Here is a 21,700-nt window from a genome sequence, read left to right on the forward strand (position 1 = left end):
GAGTAAGCATATGGGGTGTTCAGGTGTCCTACTGTCACACTGCCCCCCTCCTGTCACACTACGTCCCCTCCTGTCACATTTCTCCCCTCCTGTTGCACTGCCCCCCCTCCTGTCACATTGCCCTCCTCCCACTTCCTGTCCCTGTGACCCCACCAGAGGGAGACTTCCCTTCACTTCCCGAACCTGTGACCCAAATGGAGGGAGACTTTCACTTACTTCCTGTCCCTGTGACCCCCATCGGAGGGAGACTTCCCCTCACCTCCTGTCCCTGTGACCCCATCGGAGGGAGACTTCCCCTCAATTCCTGTCCCTGTGACACCTCTGGAGGGAGACGTCCTGTTGCTCTGACTCCACTGGAGGAAGACTACCCCTCACTTCCCAACCCTGTGACCCAACTGGAGGGAGACTTTCCCTCACCTCCTGTCCCTGTGATGCCAAAGGAGGGAGGCATCCACTCACTTCCTGTCCCTGTGACCCCACTGGAGGAAGACTTCCCCTCAATTCCTGTCCCTGTGACACCACTGGAGGGAGACTTCCTGTTGCTCTGACTCCACTGGAGGAAGACTACCCCTCACTTCCCAACCCTGTGACCCAACTGGACGGAGACTTTCCCTCACTTCCTATCCCTGTGACCCCATCGGAGGGAGACTTTACCTCACTTCCGTACACTGTGACCCAACTGAAGGGATACTACCTCTGACTTCTTGGCCCTGTGACCCCACTGGAGGGAGACTTCCCCTCTCTTCCTGTCCTTGTGACCCCACTGGAGGGAGACTTCTGCTCAATTCCTGTCCCTGTGACACCACTGGAGGGAGACATCCCCTCACTTCCTGACCCTGTGACCTAACTGGAGGGAGAGTTCCCCTCACTTCCTATCCCTGTGATCCACCCGAGGGAGACTTCCCCTCACTTCTCGACCCTGTGACCCAATTGGAGGGAGACTTCCTCTGACGTCTTGACCTTGTGACTTCACTGGAGGGAGACTTCTCTTCACTTCCTGTCCCTGGGACCTCACTGGAGGGAGACTTCCCCTCACCTCCTGTCCCTGTGACCCAACTGGAGGGAGACTTCCTCTCACTTCTTGACTCTGTGACCCCACTGGAGGGAGACTTCCCCTTCCTGTCCTTGTGACCCCACTGGAGGGAGACTTCCTGTTTCTGTGACACCAGTGGAAGGAGTCTTCCCAACAATTCCTGTTTCTGTGATGCCACTGGAGGGAGACTTCCCCTCACTTTTTGTCCCTGTGACACCACTGGAGGAAGACTTTCTGCTTCTATGACCCCACTGGAGGGAGGCGTCCCCTCAATTCTTGACTCTGGCACAGGAAGAGCCATAAAAACATTGTCAGAGATTCAACGCCTTTCTTGCTGTACTATAAATGTGTTCTTGTCTATGACCCCATGGGCTATGTTTCCCTATGGTAGTCCTGTAGTATGGATATAGTCTCTGATCAAGTAGTTTATCTGCTGTTGTGTCTGGAGGGGAAGAGATTGCATGTGAGGATAGCAGCCACAGACAGTAACAGAAAACCTAGAGAAGGGGGAGTTTAATATTTAATTAAAGTAGACTACATAGAATGAACTAAACATTTTGCACACGCATGCTTTACATTTATAAGATTGTCACCTAACTGTCCTGCTGTGTGGTGCTGAGCAGTGTGGCTGGAGAATGAGGGGGCTTGATTTATATTGAAGTGGGCGAGTACACATTCAACACGTACAGGCCTAGTGTACCAACCCACATTCAATGCATTTCCCAGAGACTGATGGGAACTGTAGTTTCCTTTTACTGCAGAGAGAGAGAAGAGGATATGAAGCAATGTCTGCTATTACACTTCCTCCTTGGCAGAGCAGAGGCTGTTATCTTTTCAATTACAATGAAGACTTCCTGAAAATTCAGTTAGACTTTTCAATGGTAAGGAATTTCACAAATGTATTAACTGTTTAGTGTTTTGTGTAGGGGGGTCTACTAATGGGTGATTTTTTTTCCAATCCCAGAGTTCTTCTTTAACTGCGAATGTTCCTTTGATTGATTCCTGAATGGGGAAGTATCTCTTCTTATGGCCACCACTCCAGCTTTGACTTGGGGGGGAATGCTCTCCAACCCACTCCTTCCCCCCTTCTTTGGGGAAAATACCAGATTTTTAACTACCAAAGCTATGCACGTGAGAAAGCAGCCACAACCGTGACACTCCTGCTGAACCATCATTGCTGTTTTCAATGTTTCGGCCCCATAATTCACAACTATTTTCAAAGCAGAGTTTGTGATGGAGCCCCATAGGTTCCTCAGCTGTGATTCCCCACCTGAGCCAAAAGTAGAAAGTTTTCTTCTGTTTGCTGTGCACTCCGCCTGTCCTTCAACAAATGCATGTCCTTGGAAGAAGCAGACACACTAGACGAGATATGTTTTATGGAGAAGATAAACATGACAACAGCTGTGACTGTTATTCTGCTGCTAATAAACCAAGCTGTCTGTTCATTTATAAAAGAAAAAAACAAATCAGTTTTGTGACATTTAGAATTTAAGGTGCTTGTAAACAGTAATATGGGTTCACATAAAAAGTCAATAATGACATTAAACATTAATATTTGTACAGGCCTTGACAGGATTGAAAATAACTGACATTACTGGGCACATTTCTTCAATTAGGTTCCCTTTGTGGAGAAAAATCTTGATAAGTAATTTTTAACAAAAATAGTATTGTGGAAATGAAAGCTGTATAATATTCCAGCAGTGACAGGGCTTTAAAGGGAAACTCCACTGTTGTGGGAAAAAATAGCAAATAAAAAAAAAATAAAAAAAAATAAATATATATAGATATATCATATACAATTACGGCCCAAGTCATTTTATAATCTAATGTTATTAAAAATTACCTTTTCTTTTCAATCTGCAATTTTCTGTAAAATGCAATACATTATGGCAACCTGAAGGCATTCTGTACACAGTTGGTATACAGAACGCCCCCCAGGAACATCATTCCCTGCTTGTGTGATTGGCTCACAGATTTTCCTGCACTAAGATACAAGTCAGATTTTAGGCATCCCCTGCAACAAAAATATAGTTTTTGGTAAGATACTCCCAAGGGAAAATCACATATAAAGGGATGCCATTTTTCACATTGCACCCCTGCAAGTTCAGCAGCTCATTGATAATTATAAAATAACTCCCATCTACATTCACTTTGCACATTATTATTTTTATACAAGATTTATATAGCGCCAACAGTTTGTTACAAAATGAATACATGCAAACAGCTATTTCGTTAGAATAACAAAAGGTAGGAATCTGCAACAAAATTTGTTAAAATTTCCCTGCAATGTACTTAGATCACCTAGAGGGGAATGTTTTTTCTCAACAAAAGTGGAGTTACTCTTTATGAAGGTCTAAAGTTTATTTTCAGCACCTAGCTCACTAAAATTCGATTTATAAATGGGAAAATTGTCTACTGAACACTGCCATCCCATCAGATTCAGTCATTTTATGGGTATTCAGAAAGCCGCAAACAATAGCCTGCAGTAGTTAGTTTGTTGAAACATTCTGTAAAACAATTGCCATTTTTTTTCTTTAAAAAAATACTATTTTCTCTTTTTCTCCATTCTTATTGCATCTCACTGCTGCTGATCCTCTGTTCTGCTCCTGAACACAATATACTATGCCAATTCTTGCCAGTTCCTGATGAACCAGCCAACATTTGCTTTGTGGTTGGCCATATTACCACCCTTCCTCCGACATCCTTCGATTGAAAAATTGAGGAAGCCAGAAAGAAAATTGCCAGCTGAACAGCAACCGCCTCCGATCAGATGCAGCTGCTGTTTGGGTATTCTGAGAGCTGCTGGCACCACCTGGCAAAGAACCATAGTCACAGTGGGAGATTCATCAATCTGCACTGTATAGCATAGATGAAGGAGCTTGCTAGCTTTTTTTTTCATTCAGGTTGAATGAAAAAAATGTAACTGTATATATCCAGCTTTACTCACGTAATGGGTGTTCCCAGTTGTTTCCACCACCTCTCCGGATAAATTAACCACATTAAAATTGCATTGAGAATTCAACAGGGAAAATATGACCTCTTTGTAAAGGGCACAGTAGGAAAGAAGATCTTGGAACTCAAGGCCAGAGGTCTCACAACGGGAGTCCCTAAAAGACACACTGAAATCATTAGTTGATTTAAAGTTGAACTCATGGCAGATATAAAACCAAAAAATTAAAGTGGAATTAATCCTAATTAAAAAAACACGTGAACAGGGTCATAAACCCTTCTGTTAGTGTTTGTGAACACTAAGTCACATATGTGCAGCTCAACATACATTTACAGTATGGCCCTGTGCTATGACAATGCGACTCCTGTGTGCATATGCAGGAAGGATGCCATCGCAGCCTAGCCAAACAAATGGCCAAAATGTCAGATCCTGGAAGGACGTCCAGGAGAAGATGCAGTGCCCATGACCCCTGGAGGGGATCACCAGCCACGTAAGTCTGCCATAATGTACTAATATGCTTTGCATACTGGCACATTATGGCTAAACTTTCCTGGGCCCAATTAATTTTTTTTGCGGAGGTGTAATTTAATTCAGATCTGTATTCAACATTAGAGAATTAGCTGTATTTTTCTTTTTTTAACCACATCAATACCGGGCACTTTCTCCCTCTTCCTCCCAGGCCAATTTTCAGCTTTCTGTGCTGTCGCATCATATGATTACGCCAGTTAGTAGGCACCTGGACCTGTACCACAGATTTGACACCACCATGGTCTCTTTCGTGGTACTGGAAGTAATTCCCAAGGATCCCGGAGGGGGTAACTGGGATAAATGCATATTGAAAAAAGGAGTACTTTGGATTGAACGGTTAAATGCCACATGCCGTCGGGCATCCATTAAACCTTATCTTATAAACCATATGGCTGCCGTTTGTCGCCTGCTTGAGCTCTTCCCACCATCTCTATGGTGGTGGTTATTGTGTGCGTGTATGGCCGGGCTCAGTGATGTCACATGTTGCCATTGATGGCGCGGATGGCCTTCGTTGGGATCCCTACAAATGGTGAAGGTGGCTGGCGGCTCATGGTGGCACGGTGGTGGCATCTAGGACTCCTGGGCAATTCTGAGGCCTTCTATGTGGCATGGTGGTGGCGTTTTAATCTCCTGGGCAATCCTGAGACCTTTGGTAGTCAGTACACCTTCTACATCTCCATGTAGGTATAGTAGTATTGTTATCTGATATAACGAGTTTAAGATTAATGTTCACCAGTGGTTTCTGCCCCAAGTGATCACATATACCGTATGTCTCTTTATAGATCTCTACATGACTGGTTTGAGGACAATCATTATCCAGGAAAGTCCTAATTTATATCAACAGTCTGTTTCAGAAGAAATAGTATTAAACCGCCACTATTAAGGGGCATTTCCCGAGCCTTCAATTCATCATTCAATATATAAGTAAGGTCCATTGCTTTCCTTTATGTTGTTTCCTATATTGGCTGCTTTATCCATTGGGGTCCCAGTTGAGGACAAGTCCCGGGGCTTTCATGCTCCACATATTAAATATAGATGTACCTTTTTTTTCTTCTGTGTTACATATAGATCTATACATACAATACTGGCCCCTTCAGGCTGACCCAGGTGTTCCCATACCAGGATAATAATCAGTGGCCTTACTATGTGTTATTAGTGGGGAGGTCAGTTATATCCCTTAATTTATAGTGGTATCAATTAGCTAGGATGGCCTCACTATACTATTATCAATCATCATATACTTTTTGCGTACCAGTTAATGTCATGGGGCAGGTGACTCGTCCCCCCCCCCCGTTATTGCTGGGATCCACTCATCGATTAGCCCCTCATGGTGTCCTTAGATGCTTTCTTCCATCACCTCTATGCAGATGTATGTGCTTTGAGGTATCATAATTGCTTCATTACCATTTGTTTTGATATGTGTACATTCAGCATTGTATGTAAGTTGTTGCTTGTTATTTTATTAACACAATTCTCTATATTTCTTCACATAGAAGTCTTCTTACAGCTCCTGAAGAAGCGATATCATCACGAAACATGTTGAGCCATTACTATTATTATCATCCAAAGAGGACCCCTTTTTAGTTATTGATGAGTTGTGGCATATCTTTGCTAATGTGGGAGTTACTAGCAATACATGAATCTGCATTGGTCATATTTTTGTATGTCACAGGGTCAGAATATATTCTGTAACACATTTTTTTATATGTGTATGTACTATTTTGTGCATGTTCAATAAAGTGTTACATTTTATGAACCATTGTTTGTAGTACCTATAAAGTCCATAAGGTTTTTCACTTTCAATCACAAATCGTTTTGATTAGGACGTGGCACTTTGGAGCCTGGTTTGTATCCCCACAGTAACCACCCTGTGTTGGGAGCATCTTCTTTCAATCTCTTCCTACCCAGGCCAATTTTCAGCTTTCAGCACTGTCGCACTTTGAATGACAATTGCACGGTCATGCAATGCTGTACCCACATGACATTTTTATCATTTTTTTGACAGATAGAGTTTTCTTTTGGTGGTATTTAATCACCACTGGGTTTTTTATTTTTTGTTAAACAAATGAAAAAAATATTTTTTATTCTTCACTGATGTGTGCTGCTGAGGCTGCACTGATGGGCACTGATAGGCTGCACTGATGGGCACTGCTGAGGCTGCACTGATGAGGCAGCACTCATGGGCACTAATAAGCTGCACTGATGGGCACTGATTGGCACTGATAGGCTGCACTGATGGGCACTGATGAGGCTGCACTGATGAAGCAGCACGCTTGGGCATTAATAAGCTACACTGATGGGCACTGATCGGTGTCACTGAGGGGCACTGATAGGCGGCAATGATAAGCTGCACTGATGGGCACTGATAAGCTGCACTGATGGGCACTGATAAACTGCACTGATCATCACAGCACTGATGATCAGTGCCCTGATTAAACAAAATACTGACAGCTTTGCCAGGTATTGGCTTGTCTTTTCCTCATGCAGACACAGCGTGTAAAGAAAAGACTGTCGATAACTGTCAAGTTTGTGATTGGACACAGTTGATCACATGGTAAAGGGCCGCTGTGATTGGCCCTTCACTGGAATCTGTGATCAGCTGTATCAAAAGGATACATCAGTCACAAAGCGCTCCCAATGCATTCCCCAGGCGGTGCGCAGGGGGCGGGGTTCTGGAATGTTTTCTATGTACACCCTACCAGAACAAGAGAGCCATGCTGTAGCCATCTTTGGCTATAGTGCAGTAGTACAGTGATTAATTACAAGCAGTGTAAGCGCTTACATTTGACTTGGTATCAGTCTCTTACAACCCCCTTTACAGTAGAGCTTAGACTGGGTGAAGAAGAAATAGCACAAGGGTACAATCAGTTGCCCCTTGGAGAGAGGGACAGAGAGGTGAGCTCATCAGTCTACTGTTTATCCTTCTACCATCCAGTCAATGGCTGGGGGGAGGGACAAGACCTGTAATAGTTACTTATCTGTAGCAGAGTACAACCAGGTCTACTGTCCTGTCAGGCTGGGCTGTGTTGTGTGGATAGGCAATATAAATCTCAGAACTGAATAGACAGAAATACAAATCCTTTGGCAAGTAAATTATCTCCCATCTATGTTTTTAGCTCGTTGCCTGGAATTCAGCTTTAGATCTCCCTCATCTACCATAAACAGGTATATCAGCTTTGAGCAAATTGAGATTTGGCCAGTTTCTAATGTTCTACCCTGTTCCTATTTTTCTGCACTGGTCTGACCAGTGGCATGTTTCAGTGTTGTACTCCAGCCAAATTGTATGCTGGCCAGCTTCCATTGTTAATGAGATATAAAACCATGTACAAGCCAAGCTACTCCCAGATTCTGGATTATGAAGTGACCTTCCTTCCTGACATACTGTAGATATTAGCACACCTTCAGTCATAAAGCGGTAGGCTGGTGCCAAGAAAGTTTGGCTTCCCAGGATTCATTGATATAATATAAAACAATTATATGCCATTTCCTTACAGAGTTGAGCTGGTGTGAAACATTCACACCCACAGCTGTCCATAGAGATAACACTGCCTCATGAGACAATGGACCTCAAATACAAAAACTGGACTGCAGGATACTGTCTGTGTTGACCTAGCAACCATTACATAATCCAAATTATGGATCATTTCATTTTAGTGCAGGTATTCAGAGCTGATAACTTGGAAGTAAAACTATTTTTTTAAAAACCCTATTGATGTCTTTTGCCATAAATGCATCCTCCTGCCTGTCAGCTGTCATGTCATCCGCAGCCAACATTTATGGCCCTGATCTGTGCTGCAGTGATGTGACTCTCGGGCACATGTGCGGGAGTGACGTTATCATGGCCCGGCCTATCAAATGGCCAGAGTAGCGGAATCCGGAAGTAAGACTGGGTGGAGATGGAAGAGTCAGGATCAATCCCATCGCAGCACTGGAGGGCACCGTTTGACAGGCAAGACTGCCATAATGTACTAATATGCTGTGCAGGGGTGGACTGACAACTCATGGGGTCCCTGGGCAATAGGGGATCATGGGGCCCCTATGTCTACGCCCACACCCAAAAAAGCCTATGAAAAAGTCAATGAAAGGTACCAGGGGCATCTCATGGGGCCCCCTACTGACCTCGGGCAATGCCTGAGTGCTCGTAGGGTCAGTCTGCCCCTGATGCTGTGCATACTAGCACAATATGGCATAACCCACCTGGGGGGCCACAAAAAAGATAATGATATAGCGGAGTTAACTACCGCTTTAAAACCAAGAACAAAAATGTAATATAATACAGCTTGCCAGTCCTTAGATTAGGTTGCTGCATTTGTTTTCTTTTTTTCATGCTTTCTTTTGCTTAATTTTCACATGGTGATCCTGCCAGTAACATACTTCCTGTCATAGGGTGACAACACTCACTCACTGTACTCTTGGCAGGAGCAGTGGGGCAGATTTACTAAAGCTGGTGCACTCAGAATCTGGTAGAGCTGTGCATGGTAGCCAATCAGCTTCTAACCTCAGCTTGTTCAATTAACCTTTAGCAATAAAACCTGGAAGCTGATTGGTTTCTATGCAGAAGTGAGCCTGATTAAGTACTCTCCAGTTTTAGTAAATAAACCCCGGTGTTTTCATCCTAGGACTGGAACAGTGTTATGGTTACAGTAGTGTTTCAACCACCTTAGGGTGCCATTGAGTTCCCCCAGGGTCCCTGGGCACAGGACCCAGTTTGCCTTGGATCATAGATGGATGAGAGGACTCTAAGATGAGTGATATTTGACTATGTGTCAGGAGGGCCTCTGATGTTTAGGAGACTTTGATGTGATGGGAGAGCTTAAACAGGAAGGAGAGACGTCTGAAGTGATGTGAAAGGGACTTCTGATGTGAAGATAATTTCTTCAAGGTGGTGCATCAACCCAGGCTCATGTTTCCATTGATTTTAGCTTTTATTACAGTTTAGATTAGCATACTTTTAAAGGGTGCTGCAACTGAAAAATGGTTGAGAAATGCTGGACTACAGAACACTTCCTGCTTTGCTCTCCTCCATAACATAGGGAGAGGTGCTTTGTACACAGAGACATGGGAAAAGTGCTAACTGATAACAATGCAGCACAGGAAGAATAGAGGTGGAGCTGAGGCAAATAAGAAATACAAAAAGTACATTGGTGTAACATGAGATACACTGTAACAATTGTAGAGAACACATGAAAACCATCAGTTTCCGTTTTTTTTATCAATTCCCTCTAGCGTTCTCTAGAATTGTTACATTGTTTCACTTGTTACAGACATATTTCCCATGCTCCTCGGCTCCATCTAGTGACCATAATTCACTATTTTACTACTGACCATAAAACAACATTCATTCAGAAGAGACTATAGCATAAAAAAAAATTCTTATTTGTCTAGTTTTGTTTGAACAAATGTAAATGCAGAATTGCTGGACAAATGGCTATGCAACACTTTTTAAAATAGACCCCAAGTGTGTTGCCAGCAGGATTCCAGGTTGATAATTAAGGTAAAAAGGTTTGAAAAAAAGAAAACAAATGCATCCATCATATCCAAGGCTCCGAGGACATCTAAGGTGAGCTGAATTTTATTGCAATTTTGTTCTTGGATTTATCTGCACTTTAACATATATGTACTTCATATGTGTTTTTAGCCGTTTGCTTGGATTTTCCCTCTACAGCAAACAATGAAAAATAATTGCTGAACATAACTGTGCACTGTACATTCAATTCTCACAAAAAAAATTGTTAAATACAAACACAGATAAAATAAACCGCAAAAGGGTTGTAAGTTTATACAAAATGGATATAATAAAAATTTACTTGAAAAAGCATAAACGGGTTAATACCAATAACAAGATGTGTTTTTGCCAAAACATGTCAGAAGGAGGAGCATGCCAGGGAGCATGTGACACGGTGTGTTTCACGCACACACAGTACATTGTGTACATGCTGCGGTGCGCATTACACACACACTCTAACATCTTTCTCTCTGACCCTTCCAAATATGGAAACAATCAGTTTCCAAATAATCTGACATGTTTCCAAAAATACTTTTGGATCAGATATCGTAAAAACGCTTTCTGCTAAATGTGAGCTAGTGCGAGAGGCCTCAATGCTCCCACAAAAAAAAAACCTGTTCTCTCACACTCAGAATGTTCTACCATACATACGTTTTACATTTTCACATGCATGGCATGATAGACTGCTATAAAGCGGGGGGGGAGAGAAACAACAAGTAAGAAAGACTGAGTAGATAGATCACCCAAAATGTATTTACTTCACATAAATTCTGCAATCATATTTATTTATTTATTTCAGGTACTTATATAGCGCCATCAATTATTATTATTATTATACAGTATTTATAAAGCGCCAATAGTTCGCTCAGCGCTGTACATTACAAAGGGGGACGGAACATGTGACAGAACAATACCAATACAATGCAAAACATGAGGGGATTGAGGGCCCTGCTCTTTCGAGCTTACAGTCTAGGAGGGAGGGGATGGTGGTACAGGAGGAGATAGCTGTGGGGGATGGAGTGGTAGGAAGAGTGGAGGAGGTCGGCAAGTTAGCAGGGGGTGGGGTAGGCTTCCCTGAAGAGATGGGTTTTCAGGGTTCGCCTAAAGGAGAGGAGAGTAGGTGATAATCTGATAGGTTGGGGCAGGGAGTTCCAGAGGATGGGTGACACCCTGGAGAAGTCCTGGAGGCGGACATGGGAGGAGGAGACCAGTGAACTAGAGAGAAGGAGGTCTTGTGAGGAGCGTAGTGTGCGTGCTGGGCGGTACTTGGATATTAGGTCAGTGATGTAGTTCGGGGCAGTATGGTGGACAGCTTTGTACGTCAGTGTTAGGATATTGAATTTGATCCGTTGCGCAATCGGAAGCCAGTGGAGGGATTGGCAGAGGGGGGTGGCGGAAACAGAGCGGTTGGAAAGGTGAATGAGTCTGGCAGCCGTATTCAGGATCGACTGAAGCGGGGATAGCCAGCGGCGAGGCAGGCCAGTGAGGAGGGAGTTGCAGTAGTTGAGTCGTGATATGATGAGGGAGTGGATGAGCTGTTTAGTGTTTTCTGGGGTTAGGAACGTGCGTATTTTGGCGATGTTGCGGAGGTGGAGTCTGCACAAGTTAGTTAAAGATTGGACTTGGGGTTGGAAGGATAGGTTGGTGTCCAGAATGACACCAAGTACTCTGGCCTGCGGGGCGGGTTTGATGGTGGCGTTGTTGGATGTGATGGAGAAGTCAATGGGGGGTGGTGTCCGGGCTGGGGGGAAGACAAGAAACTCGGTTTTGGAGAGGTTCAGTTTAAGGAAGTGGAGTGACATCCAGTCTGATATGTCGCTCAGTAGGTGTGTGATTCGGGCAGAGACCGAGGGGGTGAGGTGGGGGGTTGAGAGATAGATTTGTGTGTCGTCGGCATAGAGGTGGTAGTTGAAGCCGTGAGAGTGTATGAGTTGGCCAAGGGAGGAGGTGTAGATGGAGAAGAGAAGGGGCCCGAGGACAGAGCCTTGAGGGACCCCAACAGAGAGGGGGAGTAAGGGGGAGGTGGTAGCATTATAGGTAACGCTGAAGGAGCATTGTGACAGGTTGGATGAGAGCCAGGAGAGAGCAGAATCTCTGAGCTCGAGGGAGTGTAGTTTTTTGAGGAGGAGGGGGTGGTCGACTGTGTCGAAGGCCGCAGAGAGGTCAAGGTCAATTTACGCAGCGCTTTACATATATACTGTACATTCACATCAGTCCCTAACCCTCAAGGGGTGTACAATCTAAGGTATGGCTTTTTTAACTTTTTAGGCAATTCAGTAGATCAGCATTCCCATAAATATTTCCATTCCCATCACTTACAAAGCTAAATGAAAGCATCCGACTATACTTGAATATCATCATACTATAATTTAGAATATAATTCAGAATAAATAACCGAGGAGAGTGCCACCTTCATTATGGCCTTGTGGGAGGGGCAGAGACACAAACTATTGCCACAAAATATCCCAAGTGTTCCCAAAAGCAATAAGAAGTTGACTAAAACCATTACTGAATAGTTTTTGGTGGAGTGGGCATTTAGAAGTTATTGAAAGCATTCAGTAATATTAACTAAAAAATAACAATAAAAATGTCCTTTTAATTTTGCTTAAGAAAGTCCAAATAGGACTTAAAACTATTTCCTGTAGCATTTGCACAGGGTAACCTCTCAGTACACTCTGACCTCTTCTTCTAATAATAAGGCTCGGGTCAACTGAAATGAAGACTGCAAGCCAATCTAGCAGGGAATGAGCAAGCCAATTATGTGAAGGGTTTCTGAGAAGTTCTCCAATTATTATCATTGCCTTATGATGTGCTTTATCATGTTACCAATTCCTCTAATGATTAAAATAAGTCTAGTAATTAGAGGAAACAATTACAGAGAACTCCTAAACATCCTCCCGCGCTCGCTGTAAATGGGGATAAACAGCTCCTGGAAGCTGTTTCACACACCACTTTGTGGATCATTTCCAATTCTGCACAAATATGTCAGAATGTTACACCCCATGACCATGCTATACAAACCTCTTTTGGAGCAGACTTCATTCATTTATATGGGCAGAAGTCACATTATCACACTCTAGTATGAAAAGTATTTTAAAGGATAGCAAAGCCACCAATCAGCTTACAGATGCCATTTAATGTAGGTTCAAATGTACACAACAGCCAATCCAGCTAATTTTGTATTTTAACTCACGTTTGGGACATGGCCAACCCACGGTTATCTTCAGCAGTTGACTGCAAAGCTAGCTAGGTCCATTGCATCTGACGGCCACAGAATATGAATAGAAAAAATTATGGGTGAGCCTAGCCCTCAAGAACACAATGGGGCCCCACATCCTATTGTGGGAATATTTAAAAAAAGAGAGACTCAAAACATGGACTTTTGAGGAGCCCCAAAAGAGTAGAACAGACAACAATTAATTATTAAAACACAGGGAGAAAAACTCCCAATTTTTTGCTTTATTTGTACAAAATGTAAAAATGTAAATACAATAGAACATTCAAAATAAAAGCATTTTTTACAGCATTGCTGGAGCATAGGCTCTTGATATAATCTCAAATCAAATTCAAGGCTGCTTATGTATCCATGTTTCTCAGGAAGTTATACCTGCTTCTTCAGGAGGACAATAAGTAATACTGTAAGCATAACAAATAGCAAAACTGGAAGAAGATGGACATAGCTCCAGGGAAACAAATATATGGTAAGCCTCAGGTCAGGCAGGATGGAAATCAGGCCCCGAAGATCCACAGAAAACCAGGGGTATGAGTGTCATCTATGTGTGGATGTGGGGGGCAAAAGTGGGGTGCCTCCCCGAACTCTAGATAGAATGTAGAGAAAGTTGTATCCAGTATTAGTAGTAGGAGGAATAGAAAAGGAAAATCAGGTTCATATGGCTATTGGTTACTCAACCCAGATGGTAAAAAGGTATAATTGAGATGTCTGATTGTCATTAAGAAATAGCGATCACTGAAACCCCATCAACTGGAGACACAAAAGGCATAGAGGCCCCACATCATTGCCTTGCCATTCTGGGTAAAAATGTCCTCAGACTAATCAGTCCACTGTTCCAGGCAGGGCCTCAGAATATGAACTTGTGAAATGCAAGCAAAGCAATCCCAGGTACTGGGACCAGTCCCTTTTTGCCCACTGCAGCCTTGCCTGCATGCACTGGAGCTTAAGGTTGCACAAACTCAGAATCACTAAACTAGAGGTGCTAGTCTGTACCAGAATTTGGTTGTAATTAGTTTGTTTTAAACTCAGTGTTAAACTAAAATGGACCAAGGTCAAAAAATAGTTTTGGAACCCTCTGCCCTACTTGCTTTCAGGTGAAGAACATTTTCAGCAAGCATAGAAAATACAAGTTAATCTTGCTAGAAATGCTATGTCCATGTAACCTTTTTGTAATAGAGATGAAGAGTGGAAGACATGTTTGAAGTTCAGCCTGAGATTTAACCATGACTCCTTCCAAAGATACAGTTGAGAACTGAGTGTAGCCACCCAGGGTAAAATAAAGAGAAAAAAAGCCTGAAAAAAGTTAACTAATGCAGCCACGATATCTAAGCTGAAATAAATACATTTTATTTACATATTTTCTTGAGAGCAACCATACTTGCTGATTTGAAACCTCTGATCAGGCATTGGTTGGGCCTAGCTGATCCTTAAAGTTCCTGATAGCCAGAGACCATGTGATTGACATCTATACTGAGGAAGGGTGTTTGTAGCTTTTGTATTTTTGGCAAGCAATAAGTGCTTTTTTCTCAAAAAAATAATTCAATTTGGTAATGATGATATGCGATATTGATTTACATACAGCATGGATAGGCCCAGTTTACTATCCACTATATTAACTGTAATTTTAGGATAAAGAGACTTGAGTTGACATTTGGCAGTATTTTTCTATGGGATTACAGGAAAGGATGTCATTATAAAGACCAATGCCAAATGTGCCTGGAGTAATCCAGAAAGTGTTACCCATAATTAGGGGATCAGAGGATGATTTCATGTATGAAAAGTGTGCTAAAGATAAACATATCTTCCAACCATCACAAAACTGTGGAATCATTCCAGATTTTTAATCAAAACATAGGCTTGTCAGATTTAGGTATGACCTAGCTAAACATGGTCAATCAATGTTTCATATATGGTGGCAATACCCCAAAATACCTAAGTTCTGGATTAGAATTTACAACAATCCATTCAATAGCTCCAGTCAACCTACCCACGCTACCGGAAACTGCCTTTTTTCATGAATTTGACAAGGAAATCTCTAAATATTCTAAGTCAGGGGTCTCCAGACTTTGTAAACAAAGGGCTAGATTACAATCTTTCAGATTTTAGGGGGGTCAAACTGTTGCCACTTGGAGTACAAAATGCCCCAGTGTCAGTGGGTGGCAATACCCCAAAATGCCTAAATTCTGGATTAGAATTTACAACAATCTATTCAATAGCTCCAGTCAACCTACCCACACTACCGGAAACTGCCTTTTTTCATGAATTTGACAAGGATATCTCTAAATATTCTAAGTCAGGGGTCTCCAGACTTTGTAAACAAAGGGCTAGGTTACAATCTTTCAGACTTTAGGGGGGTCAAACTGTGGCCACTTGGAGTAGAAAATGCCCCAGAGTCAGTGGGAATAAAAAAAAATGACACAGAGCCTGTGATTAGTAGGAGAAGAATTTGTGCCCCATAATTGGTATAGGTGGGAGGAATGGTGTTCCATCATTGGTATCAATTTGAGGACTAGTACCCCATAATTGGGTTCTAGAGGGAGGAATCATGCTTCATTATTGGTGTCAGGGAAAGGAATGGTGCCACATCGTTGGTATCAGTAGGATGATTACTGCCTCGTATCAGTGAGAGGAATAGTGCCACAAGGGCTGGATAAAGACAAGCAAAGGGCCGCAGTTTGGAGACCACTGTTCTAAATGATTATTGTCCTATATATTACTGACTGCCAGAATAGTAATAGCGAAAACGTGGAAACAGTCTGTGGTGTCTATCAACTTCATCAAACAGAAGTTTAATTGGTTAATGACAAACTAACATGCATACTTCACAATACACAAAATACATCTGATAAAACAAGGGATTCGTGGATACACTATCCCTTGATGGACTTTTGAGGCCTGAGAGGAACTTTCTTTTGTGTTCACTTTTTCTCTCTTAATCACTTAAATGTCCTATTCTCTCCTGTCCTGTTCCTTCTAGTTGACCCCTGCCTTTGCTTCAGAAGGCAGTGGCTCTCTTCTTCTTTTTCTTCTATTGCTTGCGTAAGAGGTCAGTATGGCTTGTATATCTAGGTTTCGAAAACTGACTTTGACCTATGATAAGGAAGGTTTTTCAATATATACTGAATTCAGTAGCAAAGTGCGTCAATGGAAATGTGAAGAAGCATTTCCATGAAAAAACCAAAGACATGGCGAAAGGAAAAAATAATTCTTTATTGCTACACTGTTGCATATTTTGACATGTCCATTCCATAAGGTTGTAATTCTCTCTACAAGCAAATAACTAAACAGATTGTATCATATATAGCCAATTGTGGGGAAGGACAGTATGAGGCAACTAAGTGATATCTCTTATGTTTAATCTGCACTAGATAATGGATGTCCACATTTAGTTGGTTGGTGTGGGAAGCATAGCCCTGTGCAACAAGATGTGGTCCTTCTATACATTACACTGAAAGTTTTGATCAAAGGGTAATCTGCAACCACCAGTAAGAATTTTGCTTTAACTAGACAGGTAATTCTAAGCTTCCAAAAGCTGGATTCTGATTGACTTATTGCTATTGTTCAGGCACAGCAATGTTCCTTGATTAAATAAAACCAAATGTTATTCATTCCATTTATGTAAGTCATTGAAATATTTTGTTATGCAGAAGAAAACCATTGGAATCCAGAGCTACTGAATGTATTGTCAGGCAAGGGGAAGCATTGTTTTACATATGAAAACAATGCATTTCACTAGGAGCCATGTCACTTTCTATAAACTATTTAGACAAAAGCTAAATAGAGAGCAGCTAATGAAATTGGCTACACTGTTCACAGTAACCAGTCAGATGCCAGCTGTCTTTTTTCAAATGCAAGAAAGAAAATCAAACAAATAATCTGTTTGGTAACATGACCTAACCAGGGGCGGACTGACCATTTGGAAACTTGGGCACTGACCAAGGGCCCAGGGTCAGTAGGGGGCCCCATGAGATGCCCCTGGTACTTTTTTCATAGGCTTTTCTGAGTTTGGACAGGGACACAGGGGCCCCAGGATCCCCTATTGCCCGGGGGCCCCATGATTTGTCAGTCCACCCGTGGACCTAACTATTCCCTCCAGGTATTCTTTAAAATGTAAAAATGTATAAATTCTTACGTTAGCTATAAAGTTGGAGCCTTCCAACAGATTTTGACTACCAAAATCTGTCATGCATGGTTTCATTTGCTTTAAAATTCAGAGTAGGGATGGTCAAATTTGCCTGTCTTCACTCTGCAAACAGTTTTGCAAATTTTGCTTGAAGTTGCAAACACAATTCAAGTCTACAGGGTGGGGTTGTTTTCTATTCTGGTCATTTGTAGGGCTAATAAAGTATTGTCAAACAATAAGCATGGTAAACTGCACACTGCCATATACCAATGCCAAAAATAAAAATTAAATAAAAGCACCCATCTATACAAATGGGGCCAGGTTATCTATTCCTTCCAATTATTGGCTCTTGTAACTCAGCTGACCAGGCTATTTGCTGCAATATAGCTTGTCCCTTTTTTTCTGGTGGCAAACCTGGAAACATTTTGGTCAAAAGTTCACCATTCGCCAAAAACCAATTTTAGCGAAATGATGCCTCCAGGAAATGAGGATGCATAACATGTTTGATCGGTTCACTGAGATAGCAACAGAGACATACAAAATTATTCCTACAGTGGAAAGCAGCCCAGACATTCCAGCTCCGCAGATCTTTTGTGTGATGTCTTTTTGTTATGAGGATTGCTTCACCAAAAATGTACATGATTGTTCTGAGATGTTTAATGAGCTTGATATCGCAGGTTTCTCAATGTGCATCTATACTCAGTTTTATGTATGCTGCCAGAATGGAAATGGAATTCATAGGGGCGAATATCTTTAGCTAAGTCCTAGAGCTCCCACAGAGCTCCCAACTTGGGCCTTTTTAATAGAGACTGAGGCTTCCGCTCACAGTGATAGACTAATGAAAAATCATGGAAAAAAAAATGGAACCCATGGATAACCAACTATTTACGGTGAAATGTTAAGGATTCGTAACTTTATGAAGCTCTTGGATCAAAGTTTCATCCCCCGTTCAGACATCCAACCTGTCCCACCTCCCGACTCGCTGTCCTACCCTATCCTTTTTGCTTCCCTCACATTTTGTTTTTTTTATTCTCTACTCTATTCCTCTTTCACATACTTCTTGGTCTTGCAGTCGATACCCAGGTAAGTACACTACCTGCGAATACACTGCATCTGAGCACCACAAACCATAAACCCGGTTTAATAAATTTTTTCATACAGTAAATCAACCTCACCCACCCATCCATGTATTGATGCTCCGTTGCATTTTTGTCTGTGGCCATCTTGAGTAAAGGCAGATGCTTCATGTAGCATTTACTTCCTGGAATCCATCTGCCCTTAGCGCAGGCATGCAGGCAGGAGGGTGTGCTTAGGCTTAAAAATAGTCAACATTGACTGAGAGAGTGAAGTTCGGCTTTAAGCAAGGGGTGTTCTCCAATACCTTTTTATTTTACATTACAAGTGTGCCCTATGTTTAGGGGCAATCAAGAAGCTCAGTGCCAATTACCAGAAGACCACAACCACTGATTCTAGGGGGGGGTACTTCTACTCCCGTCAAGTCACACAATAGGATGCTATGCTCCTGTATTCTACCTAATTATTAACAATTGCTAATTGTGTTATAATCATTCAATGGGACTGTGAGACTGGAAAATGACATACACTTGAAAATGTGTTTTATGTAGTTTACCTAATAAACTTTTATTGAAACAGAGAGATCATGGCATGTAGGGGGGAGATAAAAGCGCTGTCATCGCGGCTCAAGTTTATATTTGCATAACAGAGCATCCTAGGTTTCAGGACTTTGTGGTTTTAGCACTTTAAAGGGTTACATGCATCTCTGAGTGCCTGCATTACATACTTTGGGGTGGGCACAGGTTCACTATATTTTGTCAGTATCTGACCAGTGGAAGAACAGAAAAAATGCATAGCTGGTGATAGAACAAAGAACATGAAAGTGTTATGAAACCCACAACAGTACATTCAGTCTGTATATGCAGTAAAGCATGCTTGTTACGCTCAATGTGGAACCTAAGGGGTTAATCCTCTGCATTGTTTAAAATACTCTGATCCTCTTCTTCTTCCAGTGTCCCCTTCTTATCTCCAGATAAGACATATTGTGTGGAGACACTCTGCACATGCTCAGTTTGGTGTGTATTGCTAGAGAGGTTTGTTTTTTCTTGGGAGAGTGATCAGCACAGGGCCAATCAACACTGTCCAGACAGAGGTCAGGGGTTCTGCATCCTCCTAGAGCAGAATGAAAACTCCTCCTACAAGCTTCAACATGTGCTCTGCTGGCCACTGATAGAAGTCACAAGACTGCTCTAACTGCTGATGAGAAAAGGTATTTAGCAGTTTATATGTAGTAAAATAATGTCATTTCCATGTTCTGTGTACTGTGAGAGACCAGATATAGGGAATGCAGGGTCCTGGGAGACCAGATATAGGGAATGCAGGGTCCTGGGTTTAGTAGCACTTGAAGAATAGTTTGTAATGCTGTAAGGCGGTGGGAAAAGCTGTGGGATAATAAACTGTGCAGGAAGAATTATTGACAGCAGGAAGACAGAGGTTACAGTGCCACTTTATAGGTCACTGGTGAGATATGACCTTGAGCCTAAAGACATATTTACACAAGAAAAATCAGTTGTCTCATTTAGGACTTTCTGCATTGCTCATAGCAGTCAACAATTTTCAGTCTTCCATTCTTCCTATGCAGGTTTGGAGAAAGGAATAATTTTATTGATTATTAAGAGCAACAGTTTTCTTTCTCCTGAAACATGGGACCTAATGAGAAAATCGATGAGCAAATTCTCTTGGATTTAGTCTCCCAGTTATTAGGCAAATCTATTCTTGCAATCTGCTCTGCAGGAGGGACTACCCATAGCAGACGTCTGACATTAGTGAACTGGTTAAGGGGTACTTTGGACTCCCTACCAGTCCACTTCTCTATGGAACATGGGTCACATTTTCATCCTTAGGAAATTCCAAATAAGGATGTCTATTTTACAGTGACACAGTGTACTCATACGGCCAAAAAAAGATTTTGGCTTTAAATGCACTTTAATACTGAACTGACTCCTAACATTTAACTCTTATCCTAAATATGAAATAGAACCTTAACCCTCAACCTGACCCTTACAGTAACCCTTCACCCTCTCCAGGAATGCAATCCTTTAGCACACGTGTCAAACACACAACCTGCATGACAAATCCAGCCCCCAGGCCATTTCATGTGGCCCTCGCACCTCTCCTGCAGCTGTGGAACCCCCTCATCTCCACCCCTACGTTGTCTCAGCAGTTGGCATCATAGAGGAGGACAGAACTTCTCCATCAGATCCTGCGCCTATCTGTGCAGCCACAGCACCCCCTCGTCTCCACCTCCCCTGGTCTCAGCATTTAGTAGCCTCCAGCCCTACTCTGGCTCTCCTCCAGACCCTGCACTTTTTGCTTCCCAGCTCTACCCCAAGCTTCTTCCCGGCAGCAGCTCAAGGTAAGGGAGTGCACTGTGATGTAAGGGAGGGTGGGGGACTCTTGACTGCAGATGGTGGGGAGGCTCTTGACATCTGATTTAAGGGGTGCTCTGGACATCTAGTCTTACAGATACAACCGGCCCTTTATGGGCAACCATAATGCTGATGCGGCCCACAATGAAATGGAGTTTGACACCCCTGCTTTAGCACTTAAAGCGGAACTAAACCTGATTTAAGTTTCCCAAAACAACTAAATTCAAGGCATGTCATGAATGATAACTGTCACATTTGCGTTTGTTCTCAACCAAACTGTCAAGCCATCAAATGGCTGATTTCATAACTGATCACATGTGCAGCACCAAGGCAACTGCAGATCAAACAGAGGCCAGGATGGCAGCTTCCTGTTCTGTAAAGTATCGGAGGGTTTAGTTCTACTTTAAGCTCTAAAACTTGACCATAACTTTAAATGATAGGGCTCATTCCCACCAGCCTGCATGTGTTATCCGCCATATAACATGTACGTGCTTGTGAGTGGTGTGAAGGGTTGTGCGATGTTTGGTTACAATGCATCGCACTGTTTAAATTTTTTTCTTTTTTTTAATTTTATTGAAATCTAAAAAAATTAAGTTTCATTAAACTCCATGCACTATGGTGCATTGTGATGCATTGTGATGCACTGAGGTGCAATGACATTCAGTGCGCTGAATTTTTAACTAGTAAGCACCACTACACTTGTATGGTGTCAACATCTCCAAGATACGCCGGTTCTTAACCGCTGAAACTACTCAGCAACTTATTCACTCCCTTGTTATCTCTCGCCTTGACTATTGTAACTCCCTCCTCATTGGCCGACCTCATCACAGGCTATCCCCTCTTCAGTCTATCATGAATGCTGCTGCCAGACTCATCCACCTTACT

The 21,700-nt window shown here is 42.4% G+C and overlaps 1 protein-coding gene across 2 annotated transcripts in view; it reads right to left on the minus strand.

Annotated features, from left to right (window-relative positions):
• PLEKHG2 (pleckstrin homology and RhoGEF domain containing G2) overlaps positions 1 to 21,700 on the minus strand; it is a 138,791-nt gene that overhangs the window by 104,972 nt on the left and 12,119 nt on the right. The gene's annotated exons all lie outside the window — the stretch shown is intronic.

The sequence above is a fragment of the Staurois parvus genome, unplaced genomic scaffold, assembly GCF_062004578.1.
Source record: "Staurois parvus isolate SC_StPar_1 unplaced genomic scaffold, SC_StPar_1.0 ptg000232l, whole genome shotgun sequence".
NCBI classification, from domain to species: domain Eukaryota; kingdom Metazoa; phylum Chordata; class Amphibia; order Anura; family Ranidae; genus Staurois; species Staurois parvus.